This window comes from Panthera onca, chromosome D1, assembly GCF_046562875.1.
Source record: "Panthera onca isolate mPanOnc1 chromosome D1, mPanOnc1 haplotype 2, whole genome shotgun sequence".
Lineage (NCBI taxonomy): Eukaryota > Metazoa > Chordata > Mammalia > Carnivora > Felidae > Panthera > Panthera onca.
The window spans coordinates 65,850,187-65,875,575 of NC_138348.1; the positions used below are offsets into that span (position 1 = coordinate 65,850,187).

The window sequence follows — 25,389 nt, forward strand, 5'->3', positions numbered from 1 at the left end:
CTCCTTCCTCTGTGCCTCCACTATGTTCTATTCAGACTCTCTTCATAGATACTTTATTATCCTCATTGATTTATGAATCCTGTTTCCCCCACTAGACTTTAAAGACAGAGGCCCCTATGAATTCTTAACCGTATCCCCATTTCCTGGCACTCAGTTGACCCTAAATACTTATTAAATAAATGCAAAAGAAATATTGATCAGAACACACAAAAGTCGGGAAAGCTTTTCAGAGAACCTAAACACCAGGATTTGGAAGTCAAATCCCAAAACACTGACTCGAAGGAAAGTTAATTGGAAAAGATCATATAACCAAAGAGAAGAAGAAAATTATGATCTCCCAAGAGAAACCCAAACCTTGTTGTAATGCAGTTGTCTCTGTGTATATTAGGGGATGGGGACAGAAGTGACATTGATAATGGTTCTAAACTAGCTGATGTCAACTGTTCATTGAACAGTACTTTTTAAACCTTTTCTTCAGAAAAAAAAAAAAAGTGGAGTTATAGCTGATTAGGAAGTACCTTTCACCTTGTCCAGAGTGTAAACTGTCTCAATATAAAAATACTACGGGGATCCAGACTGTAAGAAAGAGAATAAATCTTTGTTGAAAATCTGTAATAAGCCAGATGCTTAAAAAATAATATATTTTAGGGGCATCTGGGTGGCTCAGTCAGTTTAGCATCTGACTTCAACTCAGGTCATGATCTCACGGTTCCTGCTGACAGTGCAGAGCCTGCTTGGGATTCTTTCTCTCTCTCTCTCTGTCCCTCCCCCACTCACACTTTCTCTCTCTCTCTCTCTCTCAGAATAAATAAATAAACTTAAAAAAATATATATTTTCTATTCATTAAATATAATATGCTGGGCACAGAACTATTTACTTCACATGCATTATCAAGTTTGATAGTGTAAGTCCTTAACAACTGTGAGACATAAGTATTAGGCTCTCCATTCTACAGATGAGGAAAACATGCTCACCCATCCCATTCATTGGTAGTGGGCATCTACCATGTGCAAGTACCGATCCAGGACTACAGGATACAGCAATAAACAGACAGAGCTGCCCCACTTCATAGAATATGCATTCCAGTTGGGCAGCAGAGCAATGAATGAATGGAGAAATGAGCATATATATTAATGAACAAGAAAAATATCAGATATCAACAAGTACAGGTAGAGAATTAAAATAAGAAGGGACAGAGTGACTAGACAGTAATTTTATTATTTTTTTAATTTTTTAATGTTTATTTTTGAGAGAGAGAGAGAGAGAGAGAGAGAGAGAGAGAAAGAAAACAAGCAGGGGATGGACAAAGAGAGAGGGAGACACAGAATCTGAAGCAGGCTCCAGGCTCTGAACTGTCAGCACAGAGCCCGACGTCGTGTTTGAACCCATGAACTGTGAGATCATGACCTGAGCCAAAGTTGGACACTTAATGGACTGAACGACCCAGGCGCCCCTAGACGGCAATTTTAGAGTGGGATGTCAGAGAAATCCTCTCTGATGTGGCTATATTTACAATGAGATTTGCGCAAGAAAGAACCAAACACATGCAGATTGGAAGAAGAGCATTTCAGGCTGAAGAAGAGCTAGGGCAAAGGCCCTAAAATGAGAATGGACTTGGCAAGTTCAAGGAACCAAACCAGCACAGTAAGGCTGAGTCCACGAGGAGAGGGCTGAGTGAGTGACATGGGGCAGGTCCAGAGACCTTGGTCCACCAAGGCATGGAGTGTGGATTTCATTCTGAGTGCAATGGGAGGCCAGCTACAAGGGGGTGGGTAGGGAGTGTGGCACAAACTAATGAACAGTTTTAAAGATTTCTCTGATCTCTGTAATGGAGGGTATAATGAGTGGTGTGGATACAAGCAGAAGCAAGGAGTCTAGTTAGGGGGTCACTGCACATGGTCTAGGTGGAGGATGATATGACTTGGACTAAGGTGCTGATGGTGGAGATGTGGGAAGCAGATACATTTGGGAATGTTTCTGAAGCCAGAGAAGATAAGACTTGCTGAAGGAATGGATGATGATGGGGAAGAAAAAAAGAAATCAAAAGCAATGCCTAGATATTTTGGCTTCAGCACTGAGGGGGGACAGTAGCACCACTTACTGGGGTCGGGAAGATTGAAGGAAGAACAAGTTTCAGGTGGAGACAAAGTCAAGAGTTCACTTTCGGCCATGTTAAATGTGCAATGCCTCTTAGACATCTATTTGGACGTGAGTCTGGAGCTCTAGAGGAAGTTTGAGGATAAAGATACAAATTTGAAGGTCATAGGCAAATGGATGTTATTGAAAGTCATTGGATTAGAAGAGGATATCTATTCTCTATCTCGGAGAAGGGAAGGAGACCATTGCAGAACATGGAGCGTGTTACCACTTAGAGGTGGAGGACATAAGGAGGAGAGCCTAGGGAGGTAGGAAGAGACCCAGGAAAGTAGAGTCCAAGAAAACAGTGAAATCAGTCTTGTCGAATGCTGCTGAGAAAATGAATAAGATTAAAAGAAAGCAGTGGCCTTCAACTTGGTCACATGAAGGTCATTCATTGAATGACATTGGCAATAGTCCTGGTGGGACAATGGAAAAAGATTAGAGGGAGGGAAAGGTATCAAAGCCCAAACTGTGGACAACCTGAAAGTTTTACTGAGAAAAGGAACAAAGAAACTTGAAGACAGTTAGAGGGGGATATAATGTCAACAGAGGTGTAAATTACATAATGAATTTATTTGGCAATAGTTAAGGGACAAAATTAGAAAACATTTTGGGATTTTGGATGGGGGGGTTGTTTATTTTCAGATAAGAAATACTGGAGCATGGTTATTTGCTACTGAGAATTACCTAGTGATGAGGGTAAATCTGATGAGGGCAGAGAGAAGGGGCATAATTACAAGATCAAAGATCTATAAGACTTATTCTTAACAAAATTCATAATGTGCCCAAGGTAGAAGAATTGGTAGTCTGGGAAGCTGGGATACTAACCCAGATCTATTCTGACTCATAAATGCATCCTTTTTTTCATACCATTCACTGTAATAAATACAGTAGCATTCACAAAAGATCCCAATTCCAGGCTCTGAAGATAATCAGTATCTAGTTAGAAGGACTCTTACGAGAACTTGGGAGAGCCAACACAAACAAACACCCCCTTCTATATAAGCAAGCTCAGTTCAACACACAGACTGTCGAATGTCATTTCCACTTAACACATCTGGTTGTCGTTCTACTATCTATAGGAACTTCAGTTGTTTCCCTTATATATTTGGAGTGCTTCTGAGGAGAGGACGGGGATACTGAGACAAATTACAGTGCAGTGTAAGGGAACACTGTTGAATAAACTCTCTAGTGACGATAAAAAAGCAATAAAAATATGTTTTCAATGCCAGTTGTGTGTTTTGCAAAAGTAAAGATGGGAACTGAGGTATGTGATCATTTGTTTCTCTCTTCTTTACACAGCCATCTCAGGAAGCAAGTGACCGTGATTATATCAGGAAGTGGCCTCTCCTCAACTGTTTCCCAGGCCTACTCCTGCCCTCCCACATGGCGCACAGCCTCACTTTTCTCTCACCTGGCTTCCTGTTATCTGTTCTAGTTTATCTCTCAGGGCAATATAAATGCCATCTCCCCCCTGAATTCCTCCCTAATCTCTCCTTCTCTGAACTTTTATAGCACTAAGGACCAGTACCACATAAATTTGGCTCTTCATAATATGAAGTCTTAAAACTATTCTCTGATTCAAATATCAGAGTGAGAGTAAATACTTTTCAGTCTGTTGGCCATTGTTACTTTGAGAGGTAGCTCAGTAGTGTAAACATTCAGATGGATCTGAGTTGAAATTGTGGCTCTGTTCCAACTCTAACAAGCTAAGTGATCTTGGGTGAGTCACTTTCTGAACCTTGGCTCCCCTACCTAGGATGAGAATAATACTACCACTGCCCACCACCTGGGTATGTGTCTAAAATATGCTGGGAGGCACCTGGGTGTCTCAGTCGGTTAAGTGTCTGGCTCAGGTCATGATTTCATGGTTTCATGAGTTCAAGTTCCAAGTCAGGCTCTGCACTGTTAGTGCAGAGCCTGCTTGGGATTCTCTCTCTCCCTCCCTCTTTGCCACTCCCCCACTCATACTGTCTCTGTCTCACTCAAAATACATAGACTTTAAAAAATTTAATAACCTTAAATAAAAATAAAATAAAACATGCTGGGCAGTTTGCTCTTTGGCTGAAAACTACAAACCCATGGTTTTCAAAATCAAGTCTGAAATGCTTCAACCTGTTCACAACATCCTGTCAGGTTCTCCTCATTCCTAGCCTACCTCACATTTCCTACACTGGTGACAACGAATTCATCCCGATATCTCTCACCCCATGCTTTGCCTTTGGTCCCTTCAGTCCCTGCACCTTCATGCCACCTTGCTCAGGTGTCACTCTCCCCCTGCAAACTGGGCTTGTCACCTCCCACCCCTTCCCCCACACAGGTTAGGTTCTCCTGTTTGGTTCTCCCATATTACCCCAATCATAGCTTCATTCCTGCACTTACCCCCATTGCTTATATATTTACAGGACTATTTACTCCATGAAACCAGGGTTCCCTGAAGGAAAGGACTGAACTTTATTCATTTTGTATCCCCAGGAGCACAGCACCTGCTGCATAAAGGTACTTATTTCTACTCCACCATTCTGATGCCTGTCTCTTCATCTATGAAATAGGAATAATATCACCTACTTGAAGGGATGGAATTAAGTTTAAATATTCATTTTACCACAGGGTGTCTGGCATACAGCCAGCCATCGGTACATTTGATTTATATTCTCAGCATCTCCTGATTTGGCCTTCTTATTCTGTCCTTTAGGAACAGGCTCTTCAACTGGCCTTGTGTCCTTCCTGTGAGCCCTCTCCCCCATCCATATGAGGGTCCCAAGCTCCAGATCTGTCTGGAGTTCGCACCCCTGCCAGTGCCCTCTGAACTCCGAGGATGACTTAGCTAAGGCACCAGTGCAGTACTGCATACATTTCTCGAGCACCTGTGTGCAAGGCAATGTCTCAGATGCAGCAGAAGTGACACAACATGTACAGGGCGCCTGGGTGGCTCAGTCAGTTAAGCGTCCGACTCTTGATTTCGGCTCAGGTCATGATCTCACAGTTCATGAGTTCGAGCCCTGCATCGGGGTCCCCAAGTTGGGCTCCCGGTGTCGGGCTCCATGCTGCTTTGGGATTCTCTCTCTGCCTCCCTTGTGTCTATCTCTCCTTCTTTCTCTCTCTCTCTCTCTCTCTCTCTCTCAAAATAAATAAATAAACATTAAGAAAAAAACAAGTGATACAACATATACAAGGAATTTATGATCTACTAGGGGGTAAGGGAAGAGGTAGGGAGACAATAAGACACATGAAGGCAGTACAATTCAAAGAAGAAAAAAGTTATGTATCTCTGGGGGAATTCAGGAAAGCCTTAGGGGAAGTGGCATTTCAACTGGAGCTCAACGAGCTTAAGGGGCTGTTTCCAGAGTTGTGTGTTTCCCACAAAACATAACACTGAAATGCTCCTCCTCTGATGAAAAGTAAGGTATATTTAGGAAATGCTGCCTACTGAGTGCCCCTCTGTGACATTCACAATGCATAGTAGCAAGGCTCTGACAAGTCCTGAAGTACGGAACCCTATTTAAGTGTGTTTAATCCAGCATCCCAAATTTGTTTGACCTATAGTTCTCCATTTCTTTCCTCCCAGAGGCTATATATAGCATTTTGAGTAACATACTTGAAAAAACTACAGGTTAAATGTTACGCTTTTAAAGTTACGTATTTGCATTTTAACAGGACCTCTGCTAGATCATATTTTAACGTCCGATTTTTAAAAACAATGTAATCAGCAATTTAAAAAATTCTTCTGGCATTTCATCCAAAAGGAAAAAAGCAATGAAAGACCTTGCAGAACTAAGTTGCTGTCAAGACAGAACAAATGGACTCCTCTAGGGTAAAGTGATGTGCAGACCACAAGCCTTTCTATCGAGGGAGGGAAGGAAGGCATTTCTGCTGGAGTCCATTCCTTCTTTGGTAGGATGTTTACACTCCTATGGGGGGAGGACTCTGGGGCGGGAGTGGGCTCCCCTTTCCCCTCCCCTTCCCCTCCCTCTCCCGCTCGACCTGCTGACTGGGTAAAAAACACCAGACTTGAAAGCAAAGGGAACAACATTGCATAACAACAAGCCGACTAGGCCTGTTTCCCTCCTTAATATTTAGCAAACAGCAGTGCCCGCAAAGGGGCAGTTGGAAAGGGGCATTGTATGCTTCTCTGTCCTTACCCTGGAGGCGACGTGCTCAATTATCCAGTCTGTGAGTTAACAAATGTTTACTGGGAGTCAGGCACGGTGCTCATGATACAGAGAGAAACAACACGTAGCCCTACTCCCAAGTCCTGCCCACAGGCCAACAGGGAAGGCAGGCAGGTAACCACACTGCAATGCAGCAAAGTGCAAGCAAACAATTCTATAATAAGAGGTGAGTGCAAAATGCCAGTGAGGCACAAAGGCAGGCAGGCGCTCCTTCCCTCTGCCTGGGCTTAGGGTCAGAAGAGAGGTGTGTTATAAGAAGATTTCTCTCAGTTCTTAGAAGATTGGAAAGGACCTTTCCTGGCAAATCTATCTATCTATCTATCTATCTATCTATCTATCTATCTATCTATCTACCTATCTATCTACTTACCTACCTATCTACCTACCTATCTGTCCAGGGTCGAGGTTTGAGTAGAATCAGAAAGGATAGGGGTGTCTGGATGTCTCTTGTCAGTTAAGTGTCTGACTTTGGCTCAGATCATGATCTCATCATTAGTGAGTTCGAGCCCCACGTTGGGCTCTGTGCTGACAGCTCAGAGCCTGGAGCCTGCTTCGGATTCTGTGTCTCCCTTTCTCTCTGCCCCTCCCCTGCTTGTACCCGGTCTCTCTCTCTCTCTCTCTCTCTCTCTCTCTCTCTCTCTCAAAATAAGTAAACATTAAACAAATTTTTTTTTAATTAAAAAAAAATCAGGTGGTAGGATGAAAGCAAAATGGAAAAGAAAAAAGTGGGGGAGCAGCTGATCTTCCTAAGAAGGTGTACGCTGAACAGCTGCATCTAATTTCACTTACTCCTGAAACCCGACAAAAATTCAGCAGAGACTTTTTTTTTTCCTAATAACAAAACTGTTCAAGTACAGGGAAAGAGGAGAGAAGATAATGGTGTCAAATTTTGGAATCTTGGGAAACAGATGAGCAAGTAACTGACAGCAGACTCAAGAAATCTGAATCTAAACCAGATGCAGGAAAAGCTGAGTGTGCGGCTGACTGAAACCACAGAGTCCTCGCCAGGCCTGGGGCTGGCAGTAACGCTCACTCCTGGAGCAGGGGGACAGGATGTAAAAATAAAGAAAACAGTGAAAGCTGCTTGAAAAGAAGTTAAATCCCTAGATCCTTCTCCTCACTGACAGAATTCTGGAGGCTTAGACACTAGACAGCATAAAACAGAAATATCTAGTATTTGTTTTAAAATAATCTAGGGGAAAGGGTTGACGGGGACACGGATGAAACAAAAATGTCTGTGAAGCGATCGTTGGTGAACCGGGGTGATAGGAACATGAGGATTCATTGCACTATCCTCTCTACTTTGTAGTCTTTGGAATTTTCCATAATAAAAAGTAAGAGTGGCTCTGGTCCAGGAATACCCAGCGTGGTTAAAAGGGAACATAAAAAAGACAAGGGCACTATGTCTGGTGAAGGTGAAATACAATAGATTTTCCTAGTTCCTCTCCTCTAGAGATTTCTCTCTTCCCTCTTCAGCCAAAGAAATGAGGAAGACTCTCCTCCCTGGTAAATGCAACCAAGGAAAAACCTCAGATTGCAGCCTTAGGGGCTCTGAACAAACAGCCCACCCAGATCACACTATAGTGAAGCCCACAGTTAATGATCTCCATCCCATACTCAGTCTGACAGCTTTTTTGTTTTGTGACAGCTTTATATAACTCACATACTCCACTTGCCCTTTTAAATGTAGCGTACAATTCAAATGATTTTTAGCATATTCACAGAGTTGTACAACCATCACCACTGGGATGGTTTATTAAGATATAATATTAAGTTTTATTAAAATATAACTTACTCGATTCACTCTTTTAAAGTGTACAATTCAGTGGTGTTTAGTATAGTCGCAGAGTTGTACAACCACCACCATGATCAATTTTAGAACATTTTATTACCCCCAAAGAAAGCCTTAAACCGATTAGCAGTCACTCCATCCATATCCCCCACCCGCCTCTAGCCGCGGGCAACTACTAATCTATTTTCTGTCTTTATAGATTTGCCCATTTTGGACATTTCATATAAATGAAATCATACACTATGTGGTCTTTTGTGAGTGGTTTCCTTCACTTACCATGTCAAGGTCTCGACAGATTTTTTTTTTTTTTTATCACTCCCTCTCCTTGCCCCCAACCTTAATGAGACCACACAGCCAAGGATCACATTCAGAGTGGTATCTTGGAAAAGTCTCTGATAAAGATACAGACCACAGAAAATACACAAAAGCAACTGGAAGGAAATACATACTCTGTGAGGCAGGGAACAAGGTGGGAGGGACCTACCATTAATATTCTCACAAAAATGATATAAAATTGCAGCCATGAAATGAAAATAGGATGCTATATAAAGGAAGCACCAAGAGGACAAAAAAGAGCTCTTGGAAATTGACAACTTAATAGCAGAAATAAAAAAAAAATTCGATAAAAGGATTGAAAGATTAAGTTCACAAAATCTTCTGGAGAGGAGAATCACAAGGCAAAGGTATGGAAAATAGGAGAAGCTAAGAATATTCTAGAGGTTCAGTATAGGAGGTCCAATATCTGACTAAGAGAAATTCCCAAGAAAGAACAGAAAAAAAAAGAAGAAGAAAAATTATAACAACATAATTCAATAAAACTTTGAAGAACTAAGGGGTGCAGGTTGCCAAATTCAAAGGGCCCAGCACACAAAACACAGTGTGAAATTTCAGAAAACTACAGACAGAAGATTGTAAAAGCCATCAGTAAGAAGAAAAGCAAACAAACAGGCTATATACAAAGAATAGAAATTCAAATGCTTCCAACTTCTCAGCAGCATCAATAAAAACAAGTCAATGAAGCAATACTCTCCAAATTCTGAAGAAAAATGATTTCCAACCAAACTATCAACTGTGAGAATAGAACAAAAGTATTTTCAGGTATACAAGATCTCAGAAATTCACATTCCATTTACCTAAGAAGTTCCTGAAGGATGTCCTTCACCAAGGACTGAGTAGAGGCAGTCAGCACAGAACCCCAAAATGACTACCACATGAAGAAGCCAACCAGAATAGAAGTAAAACTCAAGGGACAGACATTGAAGATGGCCATCATCAAATTTCCCACTGCCATTAAGCCCTCTTTGGAATTGCTGATCTAAATATTTTTAATATTTGATTATAAAATTTTCAAACATGCCGAAAAGTAAGCCCATGATACTCATCACTGACTTCATATATGAACACTTTGGCCTTTTTCTATTTTTTCTTTGTTTAAATGTTTTAAAACAAATTCCACGTCATATCATTTCATCTCTATATACTTCAGAACTCACCTCTACATTACCCATTCTCTAACATCACAGTACTATTATCATACTTAGAAAAATTAACAGTGACCCCCTGGTATCAGTCCATAATAAAATTTCCCCAACATTTCAACAATACTTTTTTACAATTAGACTGTTATGGGCTGAATCATGTCACCCCTGACCCCCAAATTTATATGTTGAAGCCCTAAGTGTCAGTACCTCAGAATGTGACTGTAATTGGGCCTTTAAAGAGGTAACTTTGTTAAAATGAGGCCTTTACGGTGGTCCCTCAACCAATATGACTGATGTTCTTATAAGAAAAAAAAAAAAAAACAGATTAGGACATATAGAGAGACACTGGGGCCATGTGTGTGCAGAGGGATAACTATGTGAAGAGGGAGGAAGAGGGTAACATCTCTAAGCCAAAGAGAGAGGCCTCAGGGAAAATCAGCCTGCCAGCACCTTAATCATTGCCTCCAGCAATGTGAAAAAAAATAAATTTCTGTTGTTTAAGCTACGCAGTATGTGGTATTTTGTTATGGCAGCTGTAGCAAACTAATACATAGACTATCTGAATCAAAAAAAAAAGATTCATTTATTACATCGATTATAATTTTTAAGTCACATTATTATTTTTTCATGCCATTGACTTGTTGCAAATGTCGAATCAGTTGTCCAACACTCTGCATTTATCTATTTGCTTCCTTAGAGTATAACTTAATTTTTTCCATCTTTCTGATAAATCAAAGTTAGCTTTAGAGGGTTGATTAGATTTAGGGGTCAATTTTTAGGTAAGAAAATTCCATAGATGGTACTGCATATTCTCTTTTTAATCAGGCAAAGAACGATGGGTAAAAGAGTTGGTCCCAACTCTTTTCTGATTCCATTTGCCTTGACCTTGTGCTAGTGAAGTGCCTGCTCATCTCCCCTATGCTGTCCATGTGGGTTAGCTGATGGCATTCACTTCATCCCACAGACAAGTTTTGCTCTGACCTAATCCCTAGAGCTGGAGGTAGGTCACAGAGAAATAAGAGATAGAAAAGATAGAATAGTCCACTCTGTGACCGTATCCTACTAGATGTCCAGTGCCTGACCCACAGTATAGCCTCATCAGATGTCCAGATAATGGTGGGCTTTAAATTTCCTAGGATCCACTTATAATCTTGCCCACCAACTTCCCCATCAGGACCTTTTGTAACCCCTAGGAAAGCCAAAGTCAAACTATGAACCCAAATCAGCTCATTTTTAGACCTAATAGTGGCACTATTGCCCCTTTCTTACAAAGCTTGCTAGATTTGTACTTGCTCCTTGTTTTAAAAAACTAACCAATATACAGTTTAGTAATACAAACATGTGTGGTTAAAACATTTTAAAAGTAAGGGAATGATCAACACAAAAGTCAAGATAACCACTGCCTGTGGTGAAGAGAAAAGGGGACATGATTTGGGGGCAGAAGGTATACAAGCAGCCACTAAGGTCAATAACATTCAATTTTATAAGCTGAATGATGGATGTACGATTTTCATTTTATTGTTCTTATTTGAGCTGTAAATCCATATTTGGAACACTTTTTGGTATATAGGATATGTTCCATATTAATTTCTTGTGAGCAGTCCACTGTGGCTAGAACACAGAGGTTTGAGAGTAAATGGAGAAAAGACTGGAAATGGGGTTTTACTGTGAAGGCAAATGGCAGCCTCAGTGCTGCTCTCTTGGGAGTCAGGGGACATTTATACCCAAGATCAATTAAATGGCCTTCTCATGATCTATCCATCAAGAATGACAGGAAAACCCCTTTTTTTTCTTCCTACTAAGTTACCAAGCAATGAAGTATCTGACGTTGTGAGCATCTCACTGGGAAACATAATAATATGGTTTTGATGTATTTTTCCAGTGAAAGAAGATACAGCTTGCCCTAGGGAACACATTCGCCTCAACTTCTTAAATGACACAAAGCTGGGAGGGATGTAGAACAAATGTTTTAGATGACAGAATTGGGATATATCTTGGTGAGCTGGAGTGACAGGTCAAACCTAGCGCACTTTAGAACAACATCTACCACTTACTGAGAACATATGATATGCCACAAGCTTTACATAATTTATCCCCCGGAAGCAAGTTGCCTGAGATCACAGAACAAGTCAATAGCAGAGTCATCATTTGAACCTAGACTTTCAGATTCAAATTCTAATCTTAAGTGAGATTTCTTTGACTACTAGAAATTAACTCTTAAAGAAGTGAGTCTTCTCTACTTCAGTCTGTCACCCTCAGAGAACTGCCACCCAACCTCCACCCCCTTGGGCATGTAAGGGTATAAGCACTTCAGAAAAATGATTAGATCAGACTGACTTCATTCATTGATGTAACATTTGGGGACCCTCTGACAGCTGCCAGGAAACCTCTACCTATCTGCCCTGAAAAGCAAGCCTGTCATCAAGGATCATCTGTAAGAGGATTCTCTCTGCTACCCATTCCCAGCTGGGCTATGTCTGCTCCCCCATCTGTATTTAAGAGTTTCTAACACTCAAGCTCTGTAGTTGTAGACAGAGGGCTCCTATCACAAAGACTGCTGAGCAAGACCCCTTAGCCAGCCTGTTCTCCACCTTCAATTTTCTCTCATCCTCAGAGCCACTGTAACTTGATGGGTGTGGGTAGCCGAGAGAACAGCATAACCACCTCCAGCTCACAGTCATACCCAATGAGCAATCCCGAAAGACAGCCAGAGAATTTTAATGAAAACCAGAAAAGTCTTGGCCACTATGTCCAACTGCAGTTCAGGCCCAATAGCCCCTCCCCCTTCAGCTAAGAATCCCTGAACCAGTTTCACCCCCAAGAGCAGGGAGGAAAATCCATTCCGCATTCAGCAACATATTCCAAGGTAGCCACTTTCCAGGGTCATTTAGGTGAGAGGCAAGGCACATGCTGATTGCAGGAGGACCCAGGGACCCTGAGGAGCACAGGGTACAGCAGCAGCAGATCTGAGCCAAAAGATTATGAAACAGTCTATTTAAAAAAAAAAAAAAAAAAGCTTTTCCTTCTGCCAAAGCTGTCTGAACACAGCTGCATACAAGGCTAGTGAGGAATCTTAACAAGCTTAAAGGGACCGTATTTCAGATACTCAAGAACCAAAGGTGGAAGGAATGAGTATTTTGAGCATTTACTACGTGTCAGGCACTCTGATCTCATTCGACCTTCACTATGAGGTGGGAATTATAAACTGCATGTGACAGATAAAAATACTGACTGAGAGGCTAGATAAGTTGTCCCAGGCACATAGCTGGCAAAGGGAGAACCAAGGCCCAAAGTTCAATATGGGTGAGGCTCATCTGGAACAAACTCAAAATTCCAACCTGTCCCACCTCATAAAGAGAAAGATCATTTATTGAACATCAGCTATGTGCCTGGAACTAAACTAAGATTTTGCATGTACTGTATCATCTGATCCTCACAATGACCAGATAAGATAGGGAGTCCTTATTATCCCCATTTTATTTATTTTTTTAGTGTTTTATTTATTTTTGAGACAGAGAGAGACAGAGCATGAGTGGGGGAGGGGCAGAGAGAGAGGGAGACACAGAATCCGAAGCAGGCTCCAGGCTCTGAGCTGTCAGCTCAGAGCCCGACGCGGGGCTCAAACCCACAAACCGTGAGATCATGACTTGAGTCGAAGCTGGACACTTAACTAACTGAGCCACCCAGGTGCCCCAATCCCCATTTTAGACGAGAAGCTAATCCAAGATGTTAAGTAACTCAGTCAAGGTCATGATGTGAATCTAGGGATGTGAATCTAGGTCTAACTAATTCTAGAGCCTCATGTTAAAATACTCACTCTTACCAACCTACAGGAGAAACCAACCAAACACGTTGCATAAAGACTTCAGCCCTCCTTCCCAGCAGGTTATCCATGTTACAGGGTTACCTTTCAATTCCTCTAGCACTCCTCGGTGGGGGCACAGAATCACTGCCTCTGGGAAGGCTGACAGTGATATCTGCACCTTCCCATGGACTGAGAGCTCTGTTGGCACTGCATGTGTGAAGAAGACGGCTCCCAGCATGATTCGGAGAGGCCTGTGAGTAGAGAAGCTGACAGCTCCTTTTTGCAGGCTCTGCGGCACAGGCCCACCCACCTCATAGCAACTCCTCCCCCCCCCAACAGCTCACAGGCCTATTTGGTATTCTTAACAGTAGACCATGTGCCTCCTCTCAGAGCAACTGTGATTTCCCAAAGGAGACAACTGTCTAGACAGAGCATCCCAATCCATCTTGACAAGAGATGGGCCACACAATGTCAGGTTTGATCATTTAGGTTTCTGGGGTGGAATGTTCAGCACCCCAGTGAAGGCTCTGGGCCTGGCACTTCTGGGTTATCAGACTGAGTGTCATGCAGCACAACTGCGGATAACCAGAGTTAGCACTTCACAGCCAGGCAAGTGTAACCTGAGGGGAGTCACAGGCATCTTATGGGTCATGCACTCCCAGGCACACCACAGAAACAGTTCCGTAAATCAGGTTCAAACTTGATAGAATGCTTCCACACATCGCAATTAAGCACCAGGCTTTGTGGGAGACTGAACACCTAATATGTGCCAGGTACCATGGCAGGTACATCCATGGCCAATATCTTAATTAATAGTCACAACATTCTGTGAGGCAGATAGGATTGCTTTTTTTTTTTTTTTTTGGATAGGATTGCTTTTATACAGATAAGGCAACTGAAACCCAGAAAGGTAACATGATTTGCCCCAAATCTCACAGGAAGTGGCAACTTCAGAATCAAATCCATTCTTTTTTTTTTTTTAATTTGTAAGTGTTTATTATTTATTTTTTGAGAGAAAGAGACAGAGCACAAGCAAGGGAGGGGCAGAGAGAGAGGGAGACACAGAATCAGAGGCAGTCTCCAGGCTCTGAGCTGTCAGCACAGAGCCTGATGTGGGGGTCGAACTCACAAACTGCAAGACAATGACCTGAGACAAAGTCAGATGTTAAACCTACTGAGCCATCCAGGCACCCCAAATCCTTTCTTAATATGACTCCAACACCCTTACATCCAGTCAATCATGAGGCTACTTATTTATCCTGCAGATATTTATTGAGTACCTTCTAAGGGCAGCAACTATGCCGCTTGTAGAAGCTGTGGCTGCTAACACGACATCCTATGTCCAGTCACTGAAGAACTTATGTTCTCAAGAGAAGCAGTACAGATCTGAAAGGCAGGTACAAACTAATGAGATTAGGGCCTCTGATGAGTGATCAGAGCAGGCCTCTCTGAGGAAGTGGTATCTGAGCTGAAACCTGAAAGATGAAAATGAGCCAGCCATTTGCAAAGCTCGGCAAAGGGCACAGGCAGAAGTACCAAGAAGTGCAAAGGCTGGCTGCAGGAAAAGGCTTGGCATGTCTAGAGAACATAAAGGCCACCAGGGACCAATGCTGAACGAACAACAGGGAAGAAAGAATGTTTCAGATGACGCAGGGCCTGTTGACCACAGAAAAGAGTCTGGATTTTGTTGTAAGGGCAATGAGAAGCCAAAGAAGAGTTTTGACGGGGGGGGGGGGGGGGGGGGGGGGGTGGAGCAGGTGGCACGATCTGATTTGTGCTTTAAAGAGATAATTCTGTTTGCTTTGTGCAAGGACGGGTCAAGAGTTAGGAATCAGGGGAGAGGGGCGCCTGGGTGGCTCAGTTGGTTAAGGAGCCAACTTCACTTCAGGTCATGATCTTGTTGTTCGTGGGTTCGAGCCCCACATCAGACTCCGTGCTGACAGCTTGGAGGCTGGAGCCTGCTTCAGATTCTCTGTCTCCCTCTCTCTTCTGTTCCTCCCCCACTCGCACTCTGTCTCTCTCTCTCTCTCTCTCTCTCTCTGAAAAATAAATAAAACATTAAAAAATTAAAAAAAAAAGGAATGAGGGTAGAAATGATGGTGGCTTAGACCGGGGTGATGGTAGTAGAGATGGATTTTATATTTGGAGATAGGATTGAAAAGAGTAGCTGATGGACTATATGAAAATAGTGAAGGGAGCAAACTCCTAGGTACCTAGCTTGACCAACTGGGTGGATGGTGGTACCATATATAATGAGAAAGACTGAAGGAAAAGCAAAATGCTCATGAGATAGCCATGGTTTTTATTCTCTGTCACACCAAGAAGAAAAAAAGAGTATACCCAGTTGTGTTTGTTCTGGGGAAGCTGTAAATGAAAGGCTTGAAGCTGCTCAACCTGGTGAGGAGGTATTGGGAATGAAAACGGAGAGTAAACAGCAAGAATCTGAAAGGCTGCCTTAGGAAATAGGAGTTCTGCTTACTTCACGTGGCTATCCACTACCACGCTGGGACCCACGGGCAGAAGGCACACGTAGGGGAAGCTCAGTTGGATGTTGGATGGAGAAGGACAGTCTCATGGTGAGAATTATGAAAGGGGAGTGAGCTGCCTCAGAGTGATGATGACTTCCCTGTCAATGGAAGCGTTAAAGAATAAACCAATGACTTCTTGGCTGGATGGTTAGAGAGAAAATTCAATAATTGGGTGGGCAAATCCTTCTAAGCCCTAGAATTCTGTGGTTTTAAGATAAAATCGTTATTAATCTGCCCTTCAGGACTGGAGCTTCCCCAACAAGGAAGAACTTCCTTAGTATGTCCTACCTTTTAGAAGGCAAATGAGAAGAATATTAGTTGATTTCAGCCACTAAAAAGAGACTCCTAGTTTACTTCTAAGTATCCTACAAGATGCTGAAAGGCTTTCCGTGTAGTTCTGTAAAAGGCACAAGTTATGAATCAGATATCCCAGATATGCAATTTATTAGCTCTGTGACCTGTGGCAAGTTATTTAAGTCCTCTGAGTCTCAGTTTCTCTCTTTGAAAAGTTGGAAGACTAATGCCTAGTTCAGGATGTTCGCTGTGAGGACCAAAGTCCAGTACTGACCCATCACAGCAAGTAATAACGATAACCAACATTTATCGAGTCATTGCTATATCCTAGCATATACTCTGTGCTCTCTGTGCATTGTTTTGCATCTAATCTTTACAACATTACAGAAGGCAGATATTATTATTATCCTTATTTTAAAGAGTAAAGAGTTCTAGAGATAAAATAACTTACCCAACAGTCAGATAAGTAGTAATTGCTCAAATTAGGAAGAAACAAGCAAACTTCAACAAAAATGAAAAGAAAAAGAAAGGATATGTATTTCAATAGATGTTTAGATATTTAAAAAATGTAATAATCTACTGTGGAATTTAATTCACTTACTAGACATTTAGTAAATACTTATTCAACATATAAATGAATAACTGAATGATTAAATGATCCCAGAAAACATATATTGAGTTATTAGCAGGCACAGCATTAAAAAACTAGGGTTACACAGAATTTACATTAATTTAATTGAGAGGTTGCTGTGAAAACCACAATCTTCAAATCACAGATAAATTCTAAGATATTAATCCATACGCCATGGAAAAAGGTCCTAAGAAATGCCATTCTCAGACCAAAAGAAGCCAGAATTAGTTGTTCTTTCTTTGGGAAGTCCAACTGTAGCTGAAAATTAAGACCACACAAATAGAAGCCAATGGAGGAGATAGTCTCAAAGGTAAGATGAATAAAACTTCAATAGGAAGCAGAAATCTAACAGAACAAGGCTTTTAAAAAGGCTGACTTAACACCTAGGAATTTGCTTATGAACTTCACTAGAATTGTGGGGAAAGAAACCAAATCTCAAAGAGCATTTGGATGAAAGGACTAAAGAGGAAGAGGAGGTGGCAGGGGGAGCTGGGTGGCTCAGTCAGTTAAGCATCTGACTCTTGTTTTCAGCTCAGGTCATGATCTCATGGTTTGTGAGTTCAAGCCCCACATCTGGCTCTTCACCGACAGTGGGGAGCCTGCTTGGGATTCTCTCTCTCCCTTTCTTTCTGCCCCTCCCTCCACTCACTCTCTTTGTCTCTCTCTCAAAATAAATAAATAAACTTAAAAAAAAAAAAGAGGAAGAGGAGTCAATCTTTTAAGAAGTTTGGTGATGAGGCACCTGGGTGGCTCAGTGGGCTCAGCATTCTACTCTTGGTTTCAGCTCAGGTCATGATCTCACGGTTTCATGAGTTCAAGTCCATGTCAGGCTCTGCACTAGCAGCATGGAGCTTGTTTGGGATTCTCTCTCTCTCTCTCTCTCTCTCTCTCTCTCTCTCTGTCCCCCCACCCTCCCTCCCCCACTCATACTGTCTCTGTTCTCTCAAATAAATAAGCTTTAAAAATTAAAAAAAAAAAAGTTTGGTGATAAAAAGGAGAGAGAGAGAATAGCAGCCTGGTGAGGAGAAGCAGAAGAACTACTGCTAAGTATAGAAGGTAAGGGGCAGGAACCAAAGGAAAGGAGAAGCTGAAAAGTGATGATACATGGAAGAGAGGCAAGGAAGAAAAAGAAGGACCAAACCCAGGGAAGTCCAGAGGGGTGGGATGGAATGCACAGGACGGCTACCCTTGGCAAAGGAGAGGTCACCTTCTGTTCTGAGATAGGAATGAAGAAGGAAAGACTACCACAAATGGACACTGTGAAAGTTACTCTGCCTTTTTTTTTTTTTCTTTAAGAGACAGAGAAAGAAAGAGAGTGTGTGTAGGGGAGAGGGGCAGAGGAGAAGAGGGAGAGAGAGAGGGGATCTTAAGCAGACTCCACACTGAATGTGGCCTGTCACAGGGCTCGATCCTATGACCCTGGGATCATGACCTGAGCTGAAATCAAGAGTCAGACACTCAACTGACTGAGCTAACCAGGTTCCCCATGTGAAAGTTACTCTGAATCAAGATGGATGGATCCTGAGACTGATCAAGTTAGGCAACACCATTTGAAGCTTCAAATGATATTGATTTCCTTGGGCCACTCATAAATTACTTGGTATGGAAAAAGACAACCATTATTTGGATATAAGTTTCACACAGTTAAAAATCAGACTTATTGAGATGTGTTTATTATATCTTATGTCTGTTTTCTAATCTGGGTGCTGGGTCCACTGGTGTGTTCAGTTTGAAAATCTCATTAAGCTATTACACTTATATGTGCACTTTTCTCTAGGTACATTATACAACAATAAAAAGTTTTCATAAACTAGTTATTAACTTAGAATCACCACTCCTGAAGCATCAGGCTCTGCACTGGGCATGGAGCCTGCTTAAGATTCACTCTTTCCCTCTGCCCCACTCCCCTGCTTGCACTCTTACTCTCTCACTCTCCCTCAAAAAAAAAAAAAAAAAAAAAAAATCACCATTCCTATACTCTGTCAGTTTTTAAAAGAGTAACTTAACCGCAATAAAATTGCATATTCCTTCAGATGGGCAACATTCCTTGCAATGTTTTTAGATTCACCACAGTACTAAATGCAAGACTACATGAACAGTAGGTATCTAATAAATATATCTTGATATATTGGAAGAACTTCAGCACCAAATGTTCAGACTTAGTGCACATCTATCTACAGAAAATGGCATCTTTATGATTGCAAAATCTGGCAGACCCTACTTATCCAAGTGACTGTACTGAGCACTGCCAATAATGGGATAAATTAACATTCTGGGCTTTTCCTTGTAAAGCAATGGGAGGTATACAACATCAGCTATTTAGAATTCTTGCCAGAAGTATTTAACCTCCATTTAATCATGAAGAAATAACTGGACAAATTAAATTGTGAGATATTTTTAAGAATCTTAAAAATATCAATTTCACAAAATACAAAAAAATAAGAAGAAAATCATAGATTAAAAGACTAAAAAACAGAGAGAGACTAAAGATACATAACAACTAAATTTAATGTGTAATCTTTGATTGGATCTTTGAAAACAAATCAACAATTAAATTATTAACATTATTATTATTTGGACAATAGGGGTACAACAGATTACAAAAGAGGCTGCAATTGTTCACTCCCCTGTATCTACGCCTCTGAGTAATACGATTTTGCAGTTCCTCCTGTCAAGAACTTCTGGTTTGGGGCGCCTGGGTGGCTCAGTCGGTTGAGCGTCTGACTTCGGCTCAGGTCATGATCTCACGGTTCCTGAGTTTGAGCCCCACGTCAGGCTCTGTGCTAACAGCTCAGAGCCTGGAGCCTGCTTCGGATTCTGTGTCTCCCTCTCTCTGCTCCTTCCTTGCTCACACTCTGTCTTTCAAAAATAAATAAAGATTAAAAAAAAAATTTTTTCTTAATTAAAAAAAAAAAAGAACTTGTGGTTTGCTTTGGTCAAAAGACCACAACAAAAGTTATGCCATACTAGCTCCAAGCCTAGGCCTCAAAACATTTTGCACACTCCCACTCTTTCTTGGAATCTGCCTACATGCCATGGAAGCAAGTGTGGACTATCCTGCTGGAGGATGAGAGGCCCTCTAGGGCAGAGACAAGCCATCCAAACTGAGGCCAGCTTAGAGCAGCCAGCCCCTAGTGGATCCAGCAGCTGACTGCAGATATTGAAGAGGCCCCACCAAAGATCAGCTGAGCCTGATCCCCATTACAAGAAACAACCAGTTGACCCACAGAATCACAAGCATTAACAAATGGTGGTTGTTTCAAACCACAAAGTTTTGGCACCGTTTGTTACACAGCAAAAAGGCAACTGATTGAAGGCGAGATTTAAATATAGACTGCGTGTTAGACAACATTATGGAATCGATGTTAAGTTTCCAGGGCATGATAATGCTATTGTGGTTATGGAGAAGAAGGTCCTTACACTTTGGAGAGAAATAGGAAGGTATTTAGAAACAAAGTATCATGATGTCTTGCCTCCCAACCCACCCCCCAAAAAATCTAAATCTGCATAGGAAAAAAATAAAGCCTACGTGGCAAAATGTTAACAACTGGTAGATTTAAGAGCTTTTGAATGTTCTTTTCACTAATCTGCTTGTTTGAAATTCTTCAAAATAAAAAGTTAGAAAGAAAAAACACACGCCTATCTCCAGAACATGATAGTGCTGAATGTTTATCTGGTAACACAGCATACTACCACGGAGTGAAAATAAATCCTTCTCATTCTTTAAGCCATCCTCTACCTCCTACCCCTTTTTCTGAAGGTGACCACTAAAGGTGGAAGTAGAGTAGATATAAGCTGCAGTAAACGAGGGATATGCCCTGAGATAGTTAAAAGAATAAATCATTAACGGATAAGAAATGTTTAAAAGTAGGTATTAATGGCAAGCAATTGCTAAGTGAGGTTTCTCCCTGACATAATCAGAAAAAACTTCTGGCGGGTTGGCTGAAGCTTGAAAAGAAAAAAGCTTTGGCAAGAAAACATGGGCAGGTCTTTGAATTATTTTCTGTTAGAAAACAAATATTCATGTGTTTCTCTATTTTAAGGGATTTCTCAAACGCCCACAAATGAGAAGACAATCTTGCATTACATCTCTTCCCCCTGCAAAATCCCTCAAGATTCTTACCAAGAGAGCCTAAATCTGTCTTTTCACAACCTAACGAAATCCTTCTTTATTTAATTTGGATCTTCCTCCAAGTGACGTGCAGCAATTATTAATGCTGTGTATTGACTTATACATACCAACCCAGGGGCCCAGGTTCAAAGGATATAGCTTCCTGAGCTGAAATCTAAGAACCTTGCCATATAGAGAAACTCCGCTTACAATGAATGGATGGCAAACAAAGCCCACAATATTCCTTATGTAAAAAACAATAATCTAGGTAGAGAGGGTTTTTTTTTTTAAAGAATAACCTCTACAAATCTGTTAAAATGTCTTTGACTTCAAACAAAACAAAACAAAACAAACAAACAAAAAACCTCCAATCAAGCAAACCCATGTATTACCATTGTCAGGTGAGAAAAACATTCAAGTTACATAAGAAGGAAAAGAAAACATCACAAGGTATACCGTACATCTAATGAATAGGTTGTTCCCATCCGTCAGAACTAAAAACTTAATGCAGCGAAGATACTAGTTTTAGGCATCATTTGGTTCAAAGTGAAACCTATGCCAAATTTTTCTTACAGAATCCCTCAATTCTCTAGCATGAACCCCAGGATGCCTCAGACTATAGTTTGAAACTACAATTTTAAATCTAAATGGTTGTGCAAAAAGAAGAGGGTAACACATGCAGACAGAATCTTCTAGTTGCCTCTGCAAACATCATCAGATTCAGGGAAACCAACCAGGCTCTCACATCTTCAAGGGAAATTTGACGTCCAAACAGAATTCTACTGTGCACATTCTCAAAACTCTTCTGTGACACCGTAAAGACAGCTGCAGAGCAATAGGCTTTCCTGGTCCACATCTGCATATTAGCATATACATCTGGTGGAAGGATGAGACATCAGCAGACCTGGCATGGGTCTGCTTAGCCAATGAGTTCCCATTTAGTTGTCACAGTCAAGTGGGAATAAAGGGCTCTGAGCGGCTTAAGCACTCGAGCTTGGACTTGAATCCTGCTTCTAATGCTTAATGACTGGGTAACTTTGGGCAAATTTTACTTAATCTCTTCAAGCTGTTTCCTCAAGTTTCCTCAGCTGTAAAATGGGGATGGTAATCTTATCTATTACACTGAGTTATTGTCAGAATTAATGAGGTAATATGTATTACTATTTATGTCAATAAACTTTGAATAATGTTGGCTCTGATTCTTATTCTTTATCATTATTTGGGTGGTTATACTAAATATCTGTTAAGAGCCTTTACAGCTCTAAGATTCTATGAATTAATTAGCTGTGTGACCCACAGTAAGAAATCTGGCATCTCTGGGCCTCATGCTCTTTATCTGTTAAATCAAAGGATATATATAGCCCAGTGATCTCTAAAATCCCCTCCAGCTCAAAAATATTAAATGGTTCTATGATTGATCTTCTATGTTTTCATATGTGTGTCAGTGCCCTTGCCTAGATAAATTGGTACAAAGCAACTGCCAGATAAGCAGTCTTTATCTTTTTTCATGTTAATTCCTTTAATCTCATAACCCACCCATGCATATATAGCATGTGCATAGTATCAGTACCCACAGAAAAAAAATAAGCAAGTATGGAGGAAGCCAAGCTTCCGTCCCCTTCCTTTAGGCCGGTTAGTGGCTTCCAAAACACAAGTGTGGGAGGTGCAATGAATGAATGCATTCATTTATACGCCCACTGAAGCACCCCACATACTGAGGGAGGAGTGCTTTCCTGTGCTCCAAAGACACCCACTCTTTGTCTCCACATGCTACCTTCCACACTGCCATCTTACCTGCCCACACCAACAACTGGCCTGATGGAGTGCTGGGATCTTGCCATGCTAATTTTACCACAGCAGTGCCTAGAATGTGGTAGGTACCTAACTTACTTAATTAAATTCCAGGGCACCTGGGTGGCTCAGTCAGTCAAGTGTCTGACTTTGGCTCAGGTCATGATCTCACGGCTCATGAGTTCAAGCCCCATGTAGGGCTCTGTGCTGACAGCTCAGAGCCTGGATCCTGCTTCATATTCTGTGTCTCCCTCTCTCTCTCTGCCCCTCCGCTGCTTGTTCTCTGTCTCTCAAAAATAAAGAAACATTAAAAATATAATAATTAAATTCCTACTTCCTTCAGGACCAAAACTATACATTTGAAAAGTAACTAGGCAGTTTGAGGTGTGGGCCTGAACCTCTAAGGATCCTTTATTAAGGGTCAGCAATCCAACAGTGTCAGGAACTAGTTGTGTTCCTGGTGTGCAGGCGAAGCGGGGGTGGTGGTGTACAGAGGGGGATTATTTTACCCTCTGGCTCTTAGTTTCCTCTTTGATTAAAAAAAAGGGGGAGGTAGGACTGGGAACACTGGCTTGCTCAGTGGTTAGAGCATGCAACTCTTAATCTCCAGGTCATGAGTTTGAGCCCCATGTTAGGTGTAGAGACTACTTTAAAAAATAATAATAATAATTTTTTTTAATTTTTTTTTAACGTTTATTTATTTTTGAGACAGAGAGAGACAGAGCATGAACAGGGGAAGAGCAGAGAGAGAGGGAGACACAGAATCTGAAACAGGCTCCAGGCTCTGAGCTGTCAGCACAGAGGCCGACGTGGGGCTCGAACTCACGGACCACGAGATCATGATCTGAGCCGAAGTCAGACGCTTAACTGACCAAGCCACCCAGGCGCCCCAATAATAATAATTTTTAAAGGGGTGGGGAATGGGTTAGATCAGGAGTTGGTAAATTATGGCTCATGGGCCAAATCCAGCCTATGCCCTTCATCCCCAGTTTAGGATGATCTTTACATTTTTAAATGGTTGTAAAAGCAAACAAAGAACAATATGCATCAGAGATGGTATGTGGCCCCCTAAACCAAATACATTCACTTTTTGGCCCTTTACAGAAAAAGTTTGCTGACCCTGGATGAGATTATCTCTAAGGTCCCTTCAAATCCAGAAATTTTTGCATTCTAACTCTACTGGGTTTCCTTGAACAGTCAGATTCTGGCTCTACATACCAAGTATTCCCAAGACTGAAACAATACCTGAGGCACAGCAGGACCTTAATTGTTGTTTGTTTAATTGAATAAATGGATCTGTTGCAGTAACCCTAAGAACCGAATCCTACACCAGGAGGGTAAGTTGGGTCAATGTGGATCAAATGACCACCTAATAAATGCCCCCAGGATTGACTGGCCACAACAAGGAGAACACGTAGTTCCATTGGCCCTTTGGATAACACCTGTGATGGCCCGGAGCTCGGATAACCCGGATCACAACTCACCTTGTTCCACCAAGTAAAAAATACATTTAGCTATCCCCTGAACAAACCACTTCAAACAAACAAGTTATAAAGCTGTCAAGATGTAGCTATCAGAAACACAGATCATCTGATCAGATAATCTTAATAGTGGTGGACCTACGAGAATAAATCCCACCCACAGTAAGGCATATAGGGTAATTTAGCTTTCAACATTCTGTTCTTCTTTCCCTTTTGTTGTTCATATATAATAGCAAAACAAGGAATTCAAACATTTATGTCAGGGCAGGAAGCCAAGTAAAGTCTAGAATATATGATCCTATTAACACTAATGGAAGTTGGAGCAAGGTGAAAGAGAAAATAAAGCTCCCTGCTTCCACTCTCAGTACACATACTTTTCCAAAATAAACAGCCAACAATTATTCTTTTAATGTTCCTTCTCTGTACACCCATAAATCACTCCTAGGCATATACCTTCTGCTTTTAAAGGATGGGTTTCTGCTTTTGTGGAGTTTTTTTTTTAAACCTTCCCTTTGCTCTTTGGAGCTCTCTCTTCTCTCAGCTGACCAGAGAAGTCTGAAGTTCCCCCAACCCATGACCAAGGATGAGGTGGATTCCACTTCTCACCCCCACCCCCACCCCCAGGCACTATGCTCTAGACATACTGGCCTGGAAAGTTAAAAAAAAAAAAAAAAAAAAATCCTGTATATCTCAGTGCTCATTTCCAGGCTGTTCATAAACCAGAGGAGCGAAGAATAGTTTAAATTTGGATTCTTTTCCGGACTCATTAAGTAAGCTTTTCCTAATAGCCAGAACAGTCGGAAAGACACTGACCCTCTGCTGACCTCTGCATGAACCTCAAAACAAACAAACCAAAAAACTCTTTACTTCCGAGAGCCTTGTTGTTTTCATGTTTTTCAACCAATAAAAATGGCCTTAACCTTAGCTGGCATCCTTGCTTGAGAGACAAGGATCCAGCACTCAGGTTATATTGTCAGAGCTTTGGGACCCTCTCAGGAAAAGTCCTGCAATGGCTGTTCTCTGAGCCCAGGACCAAACAGCCTCATCTACATTTTCTCCAAATCCCATCACTGTGAACCCTGCTCTGGGGACCCAGTCCCGCCCTGAGCCTGCATCAAGCCCTTCTTGGATGTTCCCACTCTTCTCCCTCTGGATGTGATCCA

At 41.6% G+C, this 25,389-nt stretch overlaps 1 protein-coding gene across 2 annotated transcripts in view; it reads right to left on the reverse strand.

Moving 5' to 3' along the window:
* RAB30 (RAB30, member RAS oncogene family) overlaps positions 1–25,389 on the reverse strand; it is an 81,816-nt gene that overhangs the window by 37,169 nt on the left and 19,258 nt on the right. The window contains exon 1 of one of the 2 annotated variants that reach the window (XM_078433049.2): positions 13,493–13,683. The exons of the other annotated variant lie outside the window; for it this stretch is intronic. The gene's annotated coding sequence lies outside the window, so the exon portion shown is untranslated. Of the gene's footprint in view, positions 1–13,492; positions 13,684–25,389 lie in introns of those variants that run through there. 2 annotated transcript variants of the gene reach the window in all.